The sequence below is a fragment of the Hibiscus syriacus genome, unplaced genomic scaffold (assembly GCF_006381635.1).
Source record: "Hibiscus syriacus cultivar Baekdansim isolate YM2019G1 unplaced genomic scaffold, ASM638163v2 tig00110630_pilon, whole genome shotgun sequence".
Classification (NCBI taxonomy): Eukaryota; Viridiplantae; Streptophyta; class Magnoliopsida; order Malvales; family Malvaceae; genus Hibiscus; species Hibiscus syriacus.
In genome coordinates, this window is record NW_024062805.1 from 821,943 (window position 1) to 830,170 (window position 8,228).

General features: G+C 33.0%; 1 pseudogene; it reads right to left on the minus strand.

The window, feature by feature from the left end:
* Positions 1-426: 426 nt before the first annotated feature.
* Positions 427-3,840, minus strand: LOC120136467 (annotated as a pseudogene).
* Positions 3,841-8,228: the final 4,388 nt, after the last annotated feature.

Consider the following 8,228-nt stretch of genomic DNA (forward strand, 5'->3'; position numbering starts at 1 on the left):
AATTTAGCTAAACTCAATCGGTCAAAGGTTGAATATTTTACCATTTGAGATTAAACATTTAAATTTTATTCTATATAGTATAAACTAAAACCCCGGTATATATTCTCGAGTATTACGCCAAGCAGTCAACAAACTACAAAATTGCTCTGACATCTCCACATTTATCACTGCTTTCAGACACTACATACAACAATGCTTAATGATAAAACCAAATTTTATCAAGCACATTGAAATCCTCCGTTCTAAAGTAACCAGCATAAATCAAACATTTGTTTTGTTTTGTTTTTTTTATTTTGTTACAACACATTTATGTATTTCCCTCATTTAGTCCCAAAAATTGCCCCATCGTTTTAAATTATTTCCAGTTCTAAAAGTAATGATCTGCCTGTGTGCAGGCAAAATAAAATCAACTAGCAATTGCAGGAGTGAAAAAAAAATGGTCAATTATTTGAATATCAGAGCATCACGACCAGGTCCGATGCCGATGAAATGGATAGGCACACCAACTAGTTCCTCTGTCCTCTCGACATATTGCTGTGCAGCTTTTGGAAGATCTGAATAGTTTCTAATAGAAGAAATATCAGACCGCCATCCAGGCAAAACTTCATATTCAACCTAAACACAGAAAAGAAATGAATTACCAAGTGCTTCATAGCTCCAAACTATCAAAATGAAAAGCACAAAGCACGCATTATCATGTTGTGGTGCGAAATTGCATGCATTATCGGAAAGTTTGCAGCAGAAATGGCGATCAACGCTTGCTGTTCTCTTTGCAGCTCATGTGGCATATCATGAACAGTTTAACGATAGAACCAACCCAAGTAAAGTCCCAGGAAATTCTGATAAGCATGTTTGTAGAAGAGAAAAGAAAAAGAATATATACGAAAGTGAGATATCTAATGTGTGTTAGTTAATGTTAGAATAGTTTACCAACCTTCAACTGCTCAAGAAGTTGAAGATCTCCAGGTAATGATTACCGGTGTACCATCAGCTTGTGTATAAGCAACACCCAATTTGATTTCAGGAAGATCAGACAAAACATCCAATTTGATGAGATTTAGGCATTGTTTTGAAAACCGGATCGGATTGGCCGGTTCAACCATAAACCGTTGTCTAATCCGATTCAATCTAGACCGGTTAAACCGTTACTAGTGAACCGGCCAGAACCGTTCAAACCGGACGGACTGAAAACCGAAAAAACCGCCAATTTTAATTTTATTTTAAAAAATTAAGCCAAACGGCGTCGTTTGTTAAACGAGCCAAGTCGAACTCGAGTATTGCTGAAATCGACTCGAACTTGAAAAATTTAAAAGTAAACTCAACTCGATTCAAACTCACGAGCTAAAAATTATTAAGTTTAACTCGAACTCGAAATATAATATTGAAACTTGAACTCGAAAAGGTTTGAACTCAAAAAAAAAAATTAAAAGCTCGATTAAAGCCTAAAATTCAAGTTTGATTGAAATGAAAGAATAGTTCACTCAATGCTTACCAAAAGGCTCCATGATTTTGAATGTCAAATTACCTCTATTATTTGTAGAAGTTAGTTGGGATGATCTTCTATGTTTCTTAACCATGTGGAATTGTTTTTAAAAAAAAATTAAACCAAACAATATCATTTTGTTATGCTTTTTTAACCCCAAATTTATTTTTTAATTATAATTATATAATTATATTTATTATTTAATATATTTTACCTTACATATTATGTTGTAGTTAATTTGAATCATTTTGTTTTACTTGATTTTATGATTTTTAACTTATATATGTTATGACTTGCTTTAAATATGAATTATAATATAAAAAATTATTTTTTATTAAATATTTTTAGTATTTTTATTTAATTTTTTAAATAATTATGATGTCGTCCGGTTCTTCCGACCGATCGGACCGGTTCGACCGGTTAAACCAATGAACCGATAGCATGACCGGTTCGCTAACTGGTCCGGTTCTGAAAACCATGGATTTAGGGAAGCAAAGCCATTAATTTGACAACAGAACTTAAGAGCAACTATATCAAGCCAGCCACAACGACTAGGGCGGCCAGTTGTGGTGCCAAATTCCTGCCCAGCAAACCTGAGGATATCACCACCTTGTCCCAGGATTTCGGTTGGGAAAGGACCAGAACCAACTATTGTGGTGTATGCTTTCACCTGCACAGTGTTTAAGATAGGAAAGTGGTTGAAGTTAAACAAAAAATAATCAAAAAGAATACTAACAACAAATTATTTGATGACCAAAAAATAAAACCAAGAAAAACAATCAAAAAGAATATTCACTTACAACTCCAATTATATCACCCACAACTCTAGGAGCAATACCAAGCCCAGTGCAGATTCCACCAGCTGATGGGCTTGAGGATGTTACAAAGGGACCGAAATCAATGTCGAGCATGGTAGCCTGGCCACCTTCTACCAATATCTTCTTTTGTGCAATTGATTCATTCATTACATGCACAGTATCAGCAATGAAAGGCTCCAACCTCTCGGCATATCTCTTGTAATTTTCAACCTCTTGCTTGAGCATCTCCGGGGTGTAGTTGAAATCTGGGAATCTTGAATTTGCATCAGATAATAAACTATGAAGCTTCTGGGGGAAAGTATCCATGTGTCTCTAGTCACTTACTCTAATGCCAATCCTGTTCATCTTGCTAGAGTAACAAGGTCCAATCCCTCTTCTAGTTGTGCCAATAAATGACTTGTTAAGCTCAGCTTCCCTTAGTCCATCAACTTCTTGATGAAAATCAAATAGCAGATGAGCACGATCGGAAACCAATATCCTTGCTTTGCAAGAAACTCCATTAGCTTCCAACCTATCGATTTCTTTAAACAGACTGGGTAAATGTACTACTACTCCATTTCCAATCACACACGGAGTCTCCACAATAAGAATACCAAGGGACAAGGTGAAGGGCAAAATTCTGTCCCTCCGAATTGTAGATTGTATGTCCAGCATTAGCTCCACCCTGAAATCAGAAAAAAAAGTCCAATACTAAGTATAAGCAGCAACAAATTCGATCCTGGAATTAAACTTATATTATCATTGCTTAATGTATTCCCACTCTGTCTAACTAAACGTTTATGGCTATTTAGATAGCGTATGAGCCGTAGAGATTGACTTTTAACCTCATTCTTGAAGCAGTTCTGTCAATCTCATCCTTGACCTTCTTTTTTCCCTTAAAAATAAATAAAAGTTGATGTTTGCTAAATCCAACTAAATTGGTTTAACAAAGGCTCTGTCAATCTCATCCTTGACCTTCTACTTGCTTTCTGTAATTTTTTTATCCAAAATGCAGACGACTTAAAATAATATTATAACGCATTGATTAAATATTAACAAAATGACTTCATTTGCATATCAATTCGGATTGATCATCTGTAAGAAATTACCAATATTCAATAACCAATTGTTTTATATAATCCATAAAAGGTACCTTTTGAAACGAAGCAAGAAAAAAATAATAATACGCAAGAAAATATAGGTATAGCCGTATAGGAATAGTTCCTGGCAGCGAGCAACAATGTCGAAGTGCTCGGCCAAGATATCGACAAGTTTGCCTTTGCCTTCATCACCCCACTGAGATCCCAACACGCCGGATACCTGACTCAGCGACCCGATTCGACTCAGGGACTCGCTGGCGGCTGACTCAGCCACGCTCAAGGAAGAGGAGGAGACGGGCTTCAACGAGCAGACAACGAAGTTACGGCGGAGGGGCTGGAAGTGGAGGATTCGGCTCCGATAGCCCCACCCGGAGGTGGCGACCGGGCAGGGGTCGAGTACGAGAGATGAGCAGTTCATCGTAACGAGAAAAAGAAAAAGGGTTTGGGCGACGGGAGAAGCGGAGGGTTTGAGTCGATGGAGTTTAGTGTATATATTTTTGGGTAAAGTATAGTAATGGTCACTGAACATTTCAAAAGCTTACATTTAGGTCCCCCAACATTTAAAACTTGCAATACAGTCCCCAATATTTATTCCGTTTGCAATATGGTCTCCAACTTAAACCACAGTTAGAAAATTAGGATAAATTATATAAATGGTCATTGAACTTTTCAGTCACTTGAATTTAGGTCCCCCAACTTTTAAAACTTGCAAAACAATCATCAATTTCATTCTAAACCCCAATTTCCAAAGTAATTCAATTTTATTCTAAACCCTAAATTCCAAAATACTTAAATTAAATTCAATTATGTCAAAGTTATTATTATTTAATTTCATCTTATTTCATGTGATACGTATTTTTTATATAAATATAATAGTATAATTCTTATCTGTTGAAGAAATTTTTTAATTAAAAAAAGTAGTTAGGATATAAAAGAGGTTGAAAATAATTCGAATTTTAAATTTATAAAATGTTATTTTGACGTATAAATAAAAGTGTAAACTACTCGGTTGACAACTTAACTATCTAGCCCTTTTTACTTTTGTCATCGATCTTTTAAATTTATCAATCATACCACATAATTATTTAACTGTTTCAACTAAGCCACTAGTCGTTACCAATTGATAAAAATGATGATGTGGCAGTTAAAAGGAATTGACATTATTATACATTCAGTCTTTATTATTATATAATCAATTTGGTCCTAAATTAAATAAAATTTAATAAATTAATCATTTAATTAGGATCTGACATGTGTTAGCACATGATCATGACACGTGTCATTGGTGACACGTGTTACCACCTAATTATTATATGCTATCAATTTGGTCCTAAATTAAATAAAATTTAATAAATTAATCATTTAATCAGGATCTGACATGTGTTAACACATGATCATGATATGTGTTATTGGTGACACATGTCACCTCCTAATTAGAAGAAAATTAAGTTACAAAGAAGTAAAATTTGGGTCTTGGGCAAACTCAAACCTGAGTCACGCAAATGAAGATATAGGGTGGAGCCACTAAGCTAACACCATCGTTTGTGTTAAGAGATATACAATAATACATATACTAATAGTATGACCAATGCCAGGAAAAAAAGAATATAATGTAAAATGGAAATAATGAGATTTGAACTTCGGCAAAAAATTTGAAAGCAATAAATGATGGGAAAATATTATATTTTTTACAATAAAAAAATATTATATTTGATAAATTGTTTGATAGATTTAATATATTTTTTAAATATTAGTTGATACAATATTTTAAAAGAATAAATTTAAGATTTATATATTTTTAAACTAAATTTAATAATTATATTTTTCATATTTATAATTCATGATTATATATATAATCTTAAGTTGAGTATTTCTAATATAATTAATAATTTTAATTTCTTATTAAAAATAAAATATTCAAAAAATATAAATGATTCATACATTAATATATGAATATATTTTTTATTTATACATCTAAATATAAATATACATTTATATAAATATATTTTTATTCGTTGTGTTTGTGCCTTGAACTCTTTCTTCAAGCCTATATTACCTTAAATTGAAGTATTTTAGAATTTAATTGAAGTATTTTAGAATTTAGGGTTTAGAATAAAATTGAATTACTTTGGAAATTGGGGTTTAGAATGAAATTGATGACTGTTTTGCAAGTTTTAAAAGTTGGGGGACCGAAATTCAAGTGACTGAAAAGTTCAATGACCGTTTATATAATTTATCCTAATTTTCTAACTGTGGTTTAAGTTGGGGGACCATATTGCAAACGGAATAAATGTTGGGGGACTGTATTGCAAGTTTTAAATGTTGGGGGACCTAAATGCAAGTTTCAGAAATGTTCAGTGACCATTACTATACTTTACCCTATATTTTTTTGTTTGTTTTGTAGGGTTTAGGTTGGTCAAATGAAAAGGATGGTTAGGTTAAAATAATATGAAGCGTAGGATGAAAAGATTTAAAATCTAAACCGTTGATATTTAAGTTACAAAACCTTCTTCTTCGTCAGATTGTTCTGTCCTTCACCAACCCGGAAATTATTTGAGTTTATTCTTTGATGCTTTTCCCGAATCATGCTGACAAAATCAGAGAAGCCAAATCCAATTTGTGCCATAATTGTTGGAACGTATAGAAGAGAAAAGACCAATTTGAATTTTAAGATGTTACATAAATTAAATCTGTTATAGTGGAATTTAAAGATTGGATCTTAGATTAACTTATTAAGCAGGGCAGAGCAAAACTCAAGACGACACGAAAAATCGAATTTATTTTTTTAATTTCGAGTTATTCGAGTCAATTCAAATTATCAATTCAGTTTTCGAGTTAGGGTTGAGTTGAAATTTTGATATTTTGAGTTACTCGAAAAACTAAAAAATTGACAAAATATTTTGATAATTTTACGATTTAGGATATGCTTGTTTGGGGAAAAACATTTTACGAAAAATATTTTCATAGTTTTCATGTGTTTGTTTTCATGGAAAACCCAAAAGTCAATGGAAAACATTTTACGGTAACTCCTTTCTCCCATAAAATAACTTACGGAGTGAAAAAGGTAAGTTACCTTCAAAGGGCTTACCCAGAAGAGGATTTCTCATTCAATTGAAGTGAAAGGAAAGAGAACATAAAGCAAAATAAATGGGGATATTTGAGCCATATAGAGCAATAGGATATGTAACTAGAAAAATTCCTTTTTCATTCAGCGATTTAGCATCGAAACTTTCGTCATTGTCGTCGTTGATAAAGCTTTTCAGATTTACAACACGAATATTAATTTTTCCTTCTTTGTTTTTGATTTCCCCAATGTTGAAATTCTTCTTCTTCTTCTCATTCAACCATTTACGTCCCTCTTGGACGAAGCTTTATCCTTACAGACCATCCCAAGCTCTTACGGACCTTAATCGAGTCAAAACTGATCATAGAAATAGAGCAGTATCGATACTCTAGGGTTGAGTATCGATACCTCTATGAGTATATATACCAAAAATACATTCTGTTGCGAAATTGGGGTCTCAATATTAGATATTTCTACCCTAAGTATCAATACTGCAAAGACAATATCGATACTCACCCTGACAGTATCGATACTCCCCTTTGAAAACCCTAATTTTAGCCCCAATTAAACTAATATCAATATTGTTCATCCTAGTATTGATACTCAAACCCTGAAGTTGATATTTTAGACTTGGGAAAACACCCAAAATCATCCTAAATGACTTGGTTTTGTTCCTAAATTGATTTTGAAGTTCTAATAAGTTTTTAGGGTCTTTAGGTGTATACAAACACTTCCTTAACACCTAAAACGTGATTTAACATTGAAATCAACTTTAAACCCTAATATGCTCAAGTATACAAATATTAGCAAATTCTTGAAATTCATGGAAACTTAATACACTAAAGGATTAGAAATACACTACCTTGATGATTGAATCTCGAATTGAGCTCCTTTAGCTAGAAATCACCCCTACCAAGGCTTAGATGATAAAACCCCTAACTTTCTCTTGCAAACAAAGAACCCATGACTTGAATGGTTAAATCCATGTTGCTTGAGGGGTTAAGAACGTAAATTAAACTTGTAAGAAATGGTTCAATGGACTCACCTTGGCTTAAAGAGCCTGAGGAGGAGGAAGAAGAAGAAAATGGAAAACGAAACAAAAAAAATGAAATGAGTGAATATAAAAGCTCTCATCCTCAAAAATAGGGTAATTACACTGCTGGTTCCTCATCTTCCTAATATGAAAAGACCCTTTTATGGCTAATTGGGCCTAAGATCGACTCAATTAAGTCAAACTACATAAATTATAAATTCTGCAGATCCACTTGCCTCTCGGGTAAATCCGAAACTACTAGTCCGAATTTTGGGGTGTTATAATGGTCATTTACCATTTTGACCACCAACGTTTCGATCAATCAGACCACCCAACTATTTAAATAGTTCAATCAAGCCACTAGCTATTAATTTTTAACGGAATTGATTGTGGCAGTTAATGAAATTGACATAATTACATATTTGGTCACCATTATTTACACATTGTATCAATTTAGTCACTATTTTAATTCAATTAAATAAATTTAGTCATCCAATACGGAGGAGCCACGCGTCACTATAATTTAATTAATATTATAATTTATTTTTAATTCAATATACTTACCACCAATCATACGGTTGATTGGTGACACATGTCATCCTAGGGTGGAAAAGAAAATGAAGTTCACAACAATTGACTGAGAGGGGATTTGAACCTGGAAATGCCTGAATGATAGAGGTAGTGCTCAACCATCGAGCTAGCCCTTTTTTTATGACATGCAACATATGATATATTATTTTTCACTGAGCTA